Raw genomic sequence first — 14,884 nt, 5'->3', positions numbered from 1 at the left:
TACTAACCAACTAAAGTGAAGTTTGTTCTTCTTTTTTGTTGTTTTTTTCCTCACTAGAAGCATGTGAGGAGAGAGACATGCTATAAGCTCCTATATGGGAAGAAACCTTAGGGCCCATAAACCATGTGGCTCATAAATTTAGACCTCTATTCTTTGCCTCTTTGTGTTTATTCTTCCCTCTTTTGGCTGAATGTAATTAGAGATTTTTACCATCTTGGCATTTTCAAAGGTCAGGAGGGTGAATCACCAGAATTCTGGGAGCTGGAGTTCACCATATTGAAATTTGCCAGAAGTCAGACTGTCAGAAGTGAAATCCTGAGCTATCTTCTTAACTCAGTCCAGAAGCAGCAACTTGGTTATATAGAACTGGGCTTCTAATCACTGCTAACTACTGAAATGAGGGTTCAAACTGGGTATCATTTGGAGGAAGACCTAGAACCAGAGGGATAATTAGCCTTGCTTTAGAGACTCAGTGTGCTGGTGTGCATGGAGATTAGGCAAGTAAGTCTAGAGTTTTGCTCTACTATTAATATGTATATAATTAACATTATTGTGACATTGAGATCAGGGACCAGATTGGACACCAAACCAAATGTTCAGAACCATAATTTCTGTAGAATGAAATCTCTAGAAATTTGGAGACCTAGGAGAAGGTCTCAAAACTAGATGGGAGTAGGCAAATAGGTGACTCACTGGATTGAGAACAAGGCCTAGAGAGGGGCGGGTCCTGGGTTCAAATCTGGCCTCAGACACTTTCTAGCTGTGTGACCTTGGACAAGACACTTAATATCCATTGCCTTGTTCTTTCTGCTCTTCTGCCTTGGAACCAATGCACAGTATTGATTCTCAAACAGAAGGTAAAGATTTCAAAAAATGTGGGAGCAGGATCAAATAAATATACATTGATCCTATCATCTGGTCAGTAAGTCTAAAGAAGGTTGAGCTTACATCTCAATACTTTCAACTAATTACCATCACTCCCCCTCAAAATAACACTTTTTTTCCTTTTGCACAATATTATCCTCCAAATATTCAATATAAAAGAATGACAGGAGGATAGCAACTTGTCTTAAGACCATTATTACCATCCTTCCATCAAATGTAAGAAGAGTAAAAATGATTATAATAATAATTACTTATATAATACATAATCACTATGCACCAAACACTATGGAAGATTGAGTAAGGGATTTTCTTTAAAAAGCTGTGATTCCATGAGTATAGGAATATCTAACCAGAAAATTCCCTCTCCTAAGGCAGGTCAACTAGTACCTCATCTACAGCTTACAATGGTGGAAACTTGCTTGGGACAGTTAGATGTTGGATGGATGGATGAAAATTTTTACCTTCAGAATCTTTTAGTCAGGCCTTGGGAATCCAACAAAAAACTAATATAGTCTGTTCCTTCAAAAAATACTATAATAATAAAAATAACTTGGATTTTAAGGTTTGCAAAGCACTTTAAAATACTATCTCATTTAATTCTCACAACAATCCTAGGTGATAGATATATCATTATTATATTATTATTATCTCTATTTTCAGCCAAGGAAATTGAAAGAGACAAAAGTTAAGTGACTTGCAGATGGTCACTTAGCTCATGAGTATCTGAGGCCAGACTTGAACTCAAGTCTTCTCGACTCCAGCTCAAATGAGCTGCCCAAGACCTCACAGATTACATTCTTTTTTTTTTCACAGATTACAGTCTAATAAAGTAGAAAGGACATGAAGAGGACTGGAAGTGGGAAAGAGATTTTTATGAGGAGTCACAAGATGGGTGGGTGAAACTATAGTCCCATCATTGATTACAATGCTTTTTCCAAAACAAATGAGAATTTTGAAGTGATTAGTTTTCCTAGAACAAGAGGGAGAAATGACTTGCCTGAGGTAACACAGACAGTGTTTCAGAGGTAACTCTAGACTCAAGTATTCCTTTCTATGAGGCCAAATCTCTAGTAAATAAATCAACAAATAACAATAACAACCAATAACAAATGGTTATTAAGTACCTGTTTTGTATTAGGAACTGTGCTAAGTATAAGAATGGGGGGGGGAAGGCAAAACACAGTCCCTGTCCTCAAGGAGCTTACAATCTAAAAGGAAAAAAATGTCAAATATATACATAAAGCAAGCTATAGGGAGGATAAATAGGAAATAATTAACAGAAGGAAATCACTAGAATTAAGAGGGGATGGGGAAGGATTCTAGTAAAAGAAGAGATTTAAATTGGGACTTAAAAGAAGTTAAGAAGGTGGAGTGGAAGAAGGAAAATATTCCAAGCAGATGGGGCAACCACAGAAAATACAATGGAGCCAAGAGATAAAGCATCTTCTTCATTGAGTAATCAGAAGCTCAGAATCACAGGATCAAAGAGTAAGCTGTAAGAAGACTGGAAAAGTACCAAGGGAAGAAGTTAGGAAGGACCTTGAATGGCAAGTAAAGAATTTTATATTTGACCCTTGAGGCCAAGGAGTCACTGGAGTTTATTGGGGGAGGAAGGATAAAACAAAATTGGACTTGCATTTTTTGGAAAATCCCCTTAGTGGTGGAATAGAAGATGGGCTGGACTAAGGAGAGACTTAAGGTGAGCAGAATCACCAGTAGCCTATACCAAAAGTCCAACAATGATACTGTAAGACTTCATAAGATATCTAGAAAATACACTATGCTTAAAGCATACTGTATTTAAAGTCCTCTGATAATTGACTGGAGGAAGTATGAAGATTAGAGAATCTCTGAACACTCTGAATTCACAGAATATAGATACTTAGAGGGAATTAAAACACAGAGATAACCATAATTCATTTGCTCATTCAATAAGCACTTTCCTAAGGGCTAATAGTTCTAGAAAATGGCTACATGGGCAATAGGGATGAAAGAAATAAAAATTACAGTTCCAAGGATGAATGAACTATCCAATGAAGTCATTTTTGAGGTGAATTCTGCTTAACTGGTTTTCTTGGTTATGAGATCAATGTAATGTGTGGCAGTATTTATTGAAAGGTGATTGACCTAAGAAACTTAGAGGTGAACTTGAGACCATTAATCATCCAGCCATCCAGGACTACTAGTTCTTTATCCCTTCCATTCTCTACCACCAGCATATCTAGAAATCTATCCACAATATTAAAACTTTCCATGAATCTTAAGTTACAACTTTCTTATTTCCCACTTGGTAGAATTATTGAGACACAGCTTGTCTCTGATGGGAGATTAGATAGGAGAATAGGCTTGCCTCCTCCAGGTCCCCAAACTTTATCAGTGGCCTCCACCTAGAACACCCAAGAGGATGAGACTGCCCATTAGCTTTGTCTTCATCATTCTTGATTCAGAATGTTTTCCCCAAATCTCAGATCCACTTAAAGGTAGTCATGGGGAAAACTGCTGGGCTTCAGTGGCTCAGTCCCCTGAGGAAAAACCCAAAGAGGACCCTAAATAACTTGGATAAGAAGACAATGTTCAACTTCCTGATGGACACTCAGGAGACACACCCTAGACCACATTCTGAGAAGACTCTCTAATGATCATTACCTCAAAAGCATTTTCACTTGAAGGCCCCCAGCTAGAGAAGATACTGAAATCTCTCCATTTGCAGCTGAATGAATTCTAATCTTATAACAAAGGCAAGGAGCCCACACATCAGCCAAGGTCTTTCCTTTCCTGAAAACCCTCCCCTCTTTGAAAATCATGGGCCCTCATTCCATTTAATTCAACAAGAACAAGGTCAGAATTGCAACATTTTCCAAGAACACTGTCCCTAAAACATCTCAAGACAAATCATCTTGTGGAAACAAGTTTTTTACTAAATGGCTGATGGAGTCAGAGTCACTGGATGGGAGTAAGAAATGTCATTTTTTTCTTGATTTTCATAGAGTTGTCTGAATACATAGCCTAGGATTTATAATATCTTTGAGATTAGTTAGTCTGGTGGTTCTCAGAGGATCCTTTTATACCTGCAAAAATTCTTGAGGGCCCATAGAGTTTTTGTTCAGGGTAGTTGTAGTTATCAATAATTACCCCATTAAAGATTAAAATATGTTAGAATGACTATGAAAGTAGTTTTGACCTTACAGATCACCTAAACCTAGGGTTCTCCCAGCCACATTTTGTAATCTACTGGTGTAGTACAACTCACTTTTACAGAGAAGTAAACTGAGGTCCATAGAAGAGAACTGATTGGATCAATGTCAGAAGATGCTGGTTCCAATCCCTCCTCTAAGACTTTCTACTTACATAACTTTGAGCAAATCATGTATCCTGCTTACGCTTTAGTTTTTCATTTTTAAAACGAAGAGATCTGACTAGATAGCCTCTGAGGTCTCTTTTGGCTCCAGATCAATGTCTCCATAATCTTGGATCCTAGATCACTTAACTACTCTGGGCCTCAAATACCTCTTCTGTAAAATGAGAAGGGTTGGAATAAATGGCCTCAGTGATTTCTAAATCCTATAGTTTACAGATTTCTAAATTCTATAATGACTGCCCAGAAAAGTTTGTGATTGAACCCAAGCTTCTCTAATTCCAAATCTAGGAATTTTTCCACTAGTTTTCTGGCATCAACTTAGAAAGTTTTGTCAATCATCTTGTCTACTGGAAATCAATTTATGTCCTAGGGTATGTCACGTCCCCTTTCTGGTCTTCAATTTTCTCATCTATAAAATAATATTAAATTCAATTATCTCAAAGGTATATTTAAGCTTTGATACATTCTATATCCTATGTTTAAATGTCTCTTCCACATCTGAGATTTTATTTTCTATAGTCGCTTCTAGTGCTCACATTTTCATTAATAAGATCCTTTCTAGCCCCAACATTGTATTTTCTAAGGTTCCTTCCAGTTCTTGCATTTTCTGTTCCAATTTCTTCCCTAGTTGAAATTCTGTGCTCTAAGGACCCTGCCAGATCTGACATTGTATGACTCCAAATTCTTAGGATAAGGCCCACATATTTTTCTCCCCTTTGTCCCCACACTGCACCATGCTAGGCTGTAGTCATTCAATAAATATTTGTTGGTCAATGAATGGGAATTTCTTCATGTAGCCCAGACAGGTCCTGGAAGAGCATCTATAATCAGATGCTGGAGAGAAAGGAGGCATGTTATGTCCCAATTCTGACTACTCCCCACTCCCTCTGTGGTTAACTCCTTATAGCATCAGATTCCAAATCCTAGTAAACAGTATGATGTTCAGTTGTCTTGGTCGAGCAGAACAGCCCAGTCTGGGAACTGAGATGAAGAAACCACTTCCTTCAGGATGGGGTTGCAGGCACTTGCATCTCCTTAATTGTTAAAAATCTCATTATCTTAGATCACTGATGGGCAAACTCCTACCCGATGGCCAGATGCAGTCCCCTGAAATGTTCTATCCAGCCATGCGACATTATTCCTAATCTGACGAAAACAATGAGTAGGATACAATACAATGAATTTCCAAAGAGTTGCCTTAGAAACAGACTGACACATCAGCATTTCCTTTCCTTTGGCCCCCTCTTTAAAAAGTTTGCCCATCACTGTTTTAGATTATTCTAAATCCAGAGTCACTAATCAATGGTCAGACAGTTAGTCTGATGCTTCATGTGAGTTTTGATCCCAGAATCTTAGATTTGGAAGTTTGAAGCTATGGCAGAGATCAATGCAAACCTCTTATTTTACAATAAAGAAGTAGCTACTGAGGATCATCTGTAGGTACTACACTAGGTATTATTCTAGTACATATGCTCGAACTACATATTAAAGGAAGAAAGAGACTCAATGAGACTGAATGAAGGAGAGAGAAAATTCCAGGCAAGAAAGATGGCTATTGGAAAGGCACAGGAATGGAACATTATGTGTAAGGAACTAAGATAAGGCCAGTATGGTTATATCACAGAATTGTAAAGGGGAAATAATGTTAAAGAAAACTAAAAATAGAGTTTGAGATCAAGGTGTGGAGGGATAAACAGAGGAGTTTCTATTTTATCAGGGGCAAAAGAAAGTCACTGGCATTGAGTAGGTAAAGTCATACAGTCAAATCTATGCTTAAGGAAAATGTCTTTATCAGTAACATATAGTATTGACTGGAGTGGGGAGCAAATTACAGTAGAGATAACAATTAGGATGTTATTGAAATAATCCAGTTGAAACTTCATGAGGCCTCCAGTAAAAAGGTAGGTAGGTATATGAATGAAGTGAAGGAATCAGATGCAAGAATTGTTGTGAAAATAGAAACTTCATGAGGGCAGCTGGGTGGCTCAATGGATTGAGAGCCAAGTCTAGAGATGGGAAGTCCTAGATTTAAACCTGACTTCAGATACTTCCTAGCTGTGCAAGTCACTTAATCCCCACTGCTTAGCCCTTAACCACTCTTCTTCTTTGGAATCAATACACAGTATTGATTCTAAGATGAAAGGTAAGGGTTTAAAAAAATAGAAATATCATTTGAGTAGAAACATTGGTTGGGTCTGTGGGATAAGGGAAAACAAAGAGCCTAGAGTAATTCTGGGACTACAAACCTGAAAGATCAGAAGGATAAGAAAACCACTAAAAGAAATTTGGAAAAAGGCAAAGGTAAAACAGAAATATGGGGAAATAGACTCAGACTGCCATTGTGTCCATTCTCACACTGGAATTAGTGGAAAGCAGGTATTCAAATCAAGATCCTCTGCCTCTAAATCTAGTTTTCTTTGTCTTGCATCACATTGTGGTAGTACTTAACTCTACTGGTATAGATGGGATGTCAACCATCATTTTCATCCACATGGGTTTTATCCCATAAAGTCAACTTAGAAAAACTGTCCAATGTTCTGAGAGCCATCTTCAAGGTCTTTGTCTATTTCCTGGATATTAGTATACTGTCTAGGATGTCTTATTAACTTTTTATGAATCTTAAAAAGATGAACCTCAAATGTGGAGTGGAAATATCTCATGGTCTCTAGGGTTCTTTCTCCTGAAATCACTACACACCCAGACTAAGAGCATATTTGTTACATATAAGCTCCTTCAGCCAATCAGTTCAACAAACATTCTTCATGCTCTTCCTACATGCCAGGAATCATAGGTTCAGAATATCCTATTGTTCAGTCCTCACATAATTAGGAGCACTGTGGATCAGGAAATCCAGGGACCGTAAGGACTATAAAGCCTATTCCAGTGATGGGCAAACTTTTTAAAGAGGGGACCAAAGGAAAGGAAATGTTCATCTGTCAGTCTGTTTCTAAGGCAACGCTTTCAAAGTTTCATTGTATTGTATCCTATTCATTGTATTTGTCAGATTAGGAATAATGTTGCCCAGCTGGACAGAACATTTCAGGGAGCTGCATCTGGCCCACAGGCCATAGTTTGCCCATCCCTGGCCTATTCCATAGAGCAGTAAGCTGACAGAATGAATAGAGCACTAGACCTGGAGTCAGTAAGACCTGAGTTTAATCAAATCAACACTTAGGCACTTACTAGCTGTGTGACCCTGGGTAAGTCCCTTTACTTCCATTTGCCTCTGTATTCTAATCTATAAAACAGGCCAAAGCATAACTTTTACCTCCTAGGTTTATTGTAAGGATTAAATAAGATAATAACTGCAAAGCACTTATGGTACAGTGAATAGAAGGCTTGGGCCTGGAGTCAGAAATACTTATCTTCATGAGTTCAAATCCAGCCTCAGACATTTACTAGTTGTGTGACTCTGGCCAAGTTGCTTAACCCTATTTGCTTCAGTTTTCTTATCTGTAAAATGAACTGGAAAAGGATATGGCCAACCAGTCTAATATCTTTGCCAAGAAAACTCCTGATAGGTTTCAAGAACTGGGCACCACTGAAACAACTCAACAACTGACTGTGTCAGTCTATATGTTCTTACTTTTTCCATTTATACTAGGGTCTTGTCCACTTTCCTCTTCTAAGAGGTGCATCGGTTTTCCTGGAGAGGAGTAGAGAGGTGGGGGTGAGATACCAAAGAGATGTGCCTGGTTCCCAATAGAGGACAGTGTCTATCCATCATTCCTCGTATTAGTAGAGAGCTGAATCAAAATACCAATGGACCATGGTTTTCAGGCTGAAAGAGATCATCTTTTCCAGTAGTTATACTGCATATGAGAAAAATCAGTCCAGGGAGAAAACTAATACTCTCTTGCTGCTATTAAAAGACAGATGAAACATCAGCAATTCTTACCTCCTATTGAACTGTTTTTAACATATTTAAAATGTAACTTAGGGAACATGTTAGCATATCAGCTAACATCAAGTATTTTAAGAGCTACCAGGTGAACAAAGAATTCATATTTTGTTTGCTTCCAGAGGACAGAACAAAGAAGATGGAGTAGAAAACATTTCATCTTCATGTAGTGAAAAGCTTTATCATAATTAGAACAATCACATAGGATTCAGAACGTGATGGCTCCAGTGGTCCCAACAATTTCTGACATTATATAACACATTTGGATAGAAGTTCATAACGCCACACAACAAAGGGAACTAATTTCAATCACAGTGCATTATAGATAATATTAATTTTACTAAGTATTCAGCTTGTGCTCTTCTCAATTCTTTCTTCCCTTCTCTTGTTTTTGATTAAATTTTCATTTTTATTTTCAATGAAAATCCAAATTCTCTTTGTCCCACCTTCTCCTTATATTCAGAAAGAAAGAAAAATAAAGGCTTCATTATAAACATGTAGAGGCAAGCAAAACTAATTTTCCCATTTGCTACATACAAAAATTAAAAAAAAAGAAAAAAGAAATATCCTTCAACTTGCACTCTCACTCCATTACCTCTCTGTCAGGAAGTCAGTAACCTGCTTCATCAGGTGTTCTCTGGAGTTATGATCTTGATCAGAGTTCAAAAATCTGTCAAAGTCATTTGTCTTTATAATAATGTTGTTATGTGTTAAGTGGTTATAATAATGTTGTTATGTGTTAAGTTGTTGTTCTGGTTCTGTTGACACCACTCTAAATCAGTTGATACAGAAGTTCTCAGGTTCTTCTGAAACTATGTTCTCATTATTTTTAATGCATAATAGTTCTCCATCATACTCCTATGCCCTAACTTCTTCAGTCATTCCACAATTGATAGGCAGTTCCTTAGTATACAATTCTTTGTCACCACAAAAAGGGCAATTATAAATATATTTGTATATGTAGGTCATGTTTCCTCCTTCTTTAATATATTTTCTGACCTTTTCTTGTGTTTTATCTTCATTCTCTTTCTTCCATTTTTTCTCATTGCTACCTTTAAAGGCAGGGGGCTTACATAACCAATGTCAATGGTTCAACAGAAGAGAAGTATCATTTACTTTTTATGGTATGTGAGTAGTAGATTAATCAATTACATGAGAAATAGAAGCTATTACAAAAGATAAAATGAGATAATGGACAAGAAATCATTCCAGAGAGGTTAGGCTGATTGAAGTCAGGTATTAATTATGACAGACAGCTTTAGGGAGAAAGGTATCTCTAATTAGGTTTGAGGGAGGTTTTGGGGAGAACAATTCATTCCCTCATTTTCTCATTCACTCACCAAGTATTTATTGGACACTTACTAATGGAGAAGTAATGTGCCAGACCCTTTAAAGTAGACAATAAACATATGGTAAGCACTTAGCAAGCTTTTTGGTGTTCATCACTGCAGAGAGAGAGAGAGAGAGAGAGAGAGAGAGAGAGAGAGAGAGAGAGAGAGAGAGAGAGAGAACAGAGATCCTAACCTTGTAAAGATTAGAGTTATGAGGGGGAAATAAAGAAATATAGATTCACCATAGTTCATTCACCAAATATTTTATTAAGGTTCAGCTATTTTTTAAATATAAATATAGTTTATGGTCATGCATGATGAAAAAACATGGAAAAATAGTACCAATAACACAGAATGTTGTCTTTGCTGCCAGATAGTTAATTGGGGGATAGGTTTTGTTTATTGTTTAATTTATCACAAGAAAGAATTCAACATTTATCATATTTTATCTTACCTACAGTATAAAATATCATACATATCAATTTTTTAATGACAATTCACAGCATTAATGAGCATACATTGTACTAGGCAGCCAATAGCATAACCACAGATATAGGTAGATAGATAGATAGAATATTAAAAGAACAGTGAGGGGGGTGAAGGAGAGATTAAAACAAATTCATTAATGATAATTGGAGAAAGGAGAAAAAACTTGGGAATCTCCACCCATGTAATCCCCATCAATGGAGAGCTTGGTTTCTCCTATCCACATTCCCAGTGAACTCCAAATAGCAATTGAAGATACCCAGAGATAAATGGCTTTTTCCCCTCAGTCTCTCTTTTTTTGTTTAAGGATCATAAGAATCAAGAGTATTAAAGAGACAGAAAGTCTTAATTTGGAAAAAATTCAGTTTGGGCTCTAAGAGGGAACAAGGTAGGAAATGGAGTTTTCCTGATGACACAGTACTCTTCTGAGTAATAGGCTTTTAGAAATAGAGAAAGGAGTTTAATCCTCTTTTGAGGCAACCAAAAGAGATCTAGGTGACCAGCTTTGCTCCTTGGAAATTATGCCTTGGATGGAAGTGAGGAAAAAATACTGAGTTTATGTTCCAGAAAATAGCCATATAATAAAGAAAATAACAACTGGAGAATTGTGGGAAAGTCTACCCTGTGCAGATTGTCTGATGACCATCCTTAGAGAAGGACACTGGGTATAGGAAAGGCCACATGAAAGTACACCAATTTAAGAGGCACCCTAGAGACATAAACTGTGTCTGATATTACCCAGTCTCCTGATAGAAGTCTTGCTCCTTAGAAGGAAGTATTTCTTTATGGTGAGTATAATGAGAACAATTTGGGGTTTTTTTGCCTGCTCATAATCGTTATGAACATGGGTGCTTCTTAGGGGAGTTGTTTCCTATCCCTATTATGGAAAGAATTAAATACTGAAATTCCCAGGCTACAAACAGGGAGTGGGTCAATCGAGAAGAAATAAGTCAGAAAAGTGGTTGTCCTTAATCTTCATCTAAGACTTAAATGTCAAGAAGGATCCTCCAATGCAAGAATTATGATTTCAGAGAACATTGCATAATAAGAGTGTTAATGAGGCATAGAACAAAGTTCTGTGTTTGAACAAAGTTCAAACAGAGAGAACATTATTACCACCAGTGGGGATCAGCACAGATAAAGTACTAGAGTCAGAGACTGATTGGGAAATTCCTGCACAAATAGAAGTAAAGATTGATGAGGGTCTTGTCTAAGCTAGTAGCCTTAGTGGAGAGAAGAGTACAGAAGCAAGAGAGGTAGAAGCAGGATCAACAAGATTTGACAATAAACTAAACACATTGATCCTGAGATGCCTCAAGGACATCTGGGTATAAATGTCCAGCAAGAAGTTGTTTATTAGAAGCTGAAAATAATGAGAGATTGTTGCACAATAAACATTCATTAAGTCCAAATTAACTGCCAGGCACATGCTAAACACTAAGGATACAAAATGAGGCAAAAGGCAGTCCTTGCCCTCAAAGAGCTTACAATTCAATGGGAGAGATGACATACAAACAAATATATTCAAAACAAGCTACATATGGGATAAATAGGAAGTAATTAACAGAGGGAAGGCACTAGAATTGAGAGAGGTTGAGGAAATCTTTCTGTAAATGGTGGAATTTCATCTCAGACTCCTAGCATTAGTATACCCAAATTTGGAAACACGCAGGCCAAGGAAAAATCACTGCAAGCAGTCAGAAGGAAACAATTCAAATATCATGAAGCCAAAATCAGAATTATACAGAACCAAACAGCTTCTTTAAAGGAAAGGAAGGCTGGAAATATGATACTCCAGAAGGCAAAAGATCTAGTATTACAACCAAGAATCATCTACCCAGTGAAACTGAGCATAATCCTCCAAGAGGAATAAAATGGATATTTAACAAAATAGAGGGCTTCCAGATATTCCTGATCAAAAGACCAGAGCTAAAAAGAAAATTTGATGATCAAATTCAACACTCAAGAGAAGCATTAAAAAAAACAGAAAAGTAAAAATTAAAGGGATTTAGTAAGGTTAAACTGATTACATTCCTACATTGGAAGGTGATAATTAAGATATTTAAGATATCTCTGATGCTTGAGATACTTCAGGTACTTAAGAACTTCATCAATATTAGACCAGTGAGGAGTATACATAGGCAGAAGGAAGGGCATAAGATGAATAGGATGGGATGATACTCCCCATCCCAATAAAACATTAAGGGGTGAGAAAAAGGAATACATTGGGAGAAGACAACAAGAGAGATAGTCATAGGCATATTATCTCACTAAAATAGATATTTAAGAGTAAATATAGTAGAGGAGAAAATGGGAGAAGTAGTGGGCAGTACTTGAATCTTACTCTCATTGGAATTAGTTCAAAGTCAAAATAACATCCACACTCAGTTGTCTCTAGAAAACTGTCTTACCCTATAGAGAAGCAGAGGTGGAGGAGAAATAAGAAAAGAAGGAAGAAGGAAGAAAAGGGAGGGTGAGTTGAGGGAGGTGGTGGTCAGACATTTACTAGCTACATGACTCTGGAGAAGTCACAACCACTAATTGCTTCATTTTCTCGTCTGTAAAATGAATTGAAGAAGGAAATGGCAAAACCACTGCAGTGTCTTAGGGTGAGAAAACCACCACAAACAAAGTAATAGTTAGAGATGACTAAAAACAATTTCTGAATAGGTAATAAAATTAAAAAGGGCTTTAGAGATCAACTAGACCAGCAGTTATTAAACTTTTGGTCTCAGGCTCCCTTTAATCATTTCAAATTATTGAAAATGGATAGTGATACAGACAAAGAGACAGACAGACAAGCAGAGACAGAGACTGATATGGTTATTTACAATATATGAAATTTAAATGACAGTATTATCATGAAAATCAGATTTGAACACACGGATTCCCTAAAATGATGTTATAGACCTAAGAATACAAGGACCTCACTTTGAGAACTACTGATCTAGTTCAACCCCCTTATTTTATAGATGAGGAAATTGAGGAACAGCAAGGTCAAGTAAATTTTCTAAGGTGACAGAGGTAATAAATGGTAGAACTAAAATTTTAAGCCATTTTGTACAACTTCAAACCCAGAATTCTTTCCACTAAATCTTCTCTATTTCTGCTTTATCTTGGCCTCAATTGGGGGTCCATGTCCATAATTTCTCACTGAGGCAATTTAGTAAGATTGTCTATCTTTGTTTGAAAATAGCTTTTATAGTGAAAATATTTTTTGTTCTGAACTCTTTGTAGCTTTAGGTATGGGAGAAGTTGTCACCCTAATGATTATAATCAGTCCCTGGAAATCAAAGGATGTATTAACATGCTAGCATTTCCCCCACAAGCCTGTGGCTCCAAAAAGTCTCTTGATTTTCTCACCTTTCATTGACAGCATCTCCATAGGTCCAGAATCTGGCTTTTCTGGGTTCTAGAATACAAAACCCACCTAGAAATGAGAACTACACTGAAAGTCTCCTGAGTTAAATCTCTGAACCACAGACCTCTTTGAACAAGGAGTCTTTGGGATTTTTCTACCTTCCTGGAAGAAAGGGGATCGGAAATAGGGATAGGGATCTCAAGATATGATGTCCTGAGTTGGTCCTAGTAGGTGGAAACAGATGTGGTCAGGGAGAATTTATTCCAGTCAATCCTTCCTCCAGTGGGAGAACTATGTCTTCAATCAAATTAGCTTCCTCTCTGGCATGTGCTGGGCAATAATAAAAACAAAACTTGGGGTTTCTGATTTTATCTAGGTAAATCAGTAACTCATTCTGACTTTATATTTTTCTTTAACAGGTGAAATGGCCCTTCCCAACCCTAACCACCTCAGTCAACCAGGCTGGTCCCTCTAAATCTGTATTCCAGATGTTTACTGCTTCCCCTAGGATCCAGGCCCTACTCTTCCTTCTTTCTTCTTCCTCTATATGATGACCCTCTGTGGCAATATTGCCATAATCTAGGTTGTATGCAGCTATACCTCCCTCTGTAGCTCTATGTATTTATTCCTGTCTAACCTGTCCTTTCTAGAGACCTGTAATGCATGCTCTCCAACATCTTTGGAGTCCAGAAATTAACCACATTATTTGGATGTGGAGCCTACACACTCTTTTTTTTCACCCTTGGCAGTACTGACTGTTTCCTATTGGCTATCATGGCATATGATTGCTATGAGACCCTCTATCATCCTTTGTACTACACTCTCATCATGACCAAGTAGTTGTTTATCCAGATCCTGGTTGACTCTCTGGACCTGGCTCTCTTTCTCTCCCTTTATCTGGTAGCACTAACATTCACCTTGCCCTTCTGTGGTTACTGTTGAGAGAACAGCCACTTCCTTTTTGATGTACCACATGTCCTATAACTGTCCTGTGCTGATACCTGAGTTCACCAGGTTGTCCTCTGTGTGGTAGAAACACTTGTGCTTACTGTCCCTTTCCTTCTTATTTGCATCTCTTAGGTCTTCATCACCATCATTATTTTGTGCATCTGTTCATCTGAGGAGCACCAGTGAGCCTTCTTCACTTGCTCTTCCTATATCATTGGGGTCCTATGGGTCCCAGGCAATGGGTTGCAAAGCCAAGAATCAAAATCAGAACCCTTGATTCCAAATCCATCACCTTTTCCACTGTCTCTCCTTCTTAACTTAGCCTGGCAGTAGGAGACAGGTGTATTTATACTTGGTTAAATGGAATTGGGCCACCAATCACTGGCAACTAGCATTAGGGAAACAAACTAGAATGATGCCTCAAACTGGAAGGAAGACCTAGAACCCAAAGGTGCAATTAACCTTGCTCTGGAGACTCAATGTGCTGGTGTGTAAAGTCTTCAATCTTATTCTGAGTACAATAATCATTATCATGACATTGATATCCAACATCAGATTACTCATTATACCAAACACTCTAACTCGCAAATTATGTAGAATGAAAAGTTCTAAAA

At 37.5% G+C, this 14,884-nt stretch overlaps 1 pseudogene; it reads left to right on the top strand.

Annotated features, from left to right (window-relative positions):
* Window positions 1–2,557: 2,557 nt before the first annotated feature.
* On the top strand, window positions 2,558–14,603 carry LOC123252697 (annotated as a pseudogene).
* Window positions 14,604–14,884: the final 281 nt, after the last annotated feature.

This window comes from Gracilinanus agilis, chromosome 6, assembly GCF_016433145.1.
Source record: "Gracilinanus agilis isolate LMUSP501 chromosome 6, AgileGrace, whole genome shotgun sequence".
Classification (NCBI taxonomy): Eukaryota; Metazoa; Chordata; class Mammalia; order Didelphimorphia; family Didelphidae; genus Gracilinanus; species Gracilinanus agilis.
This window is presented reverse-complemented; position numbering and strand designations above follow the sequence as displayed.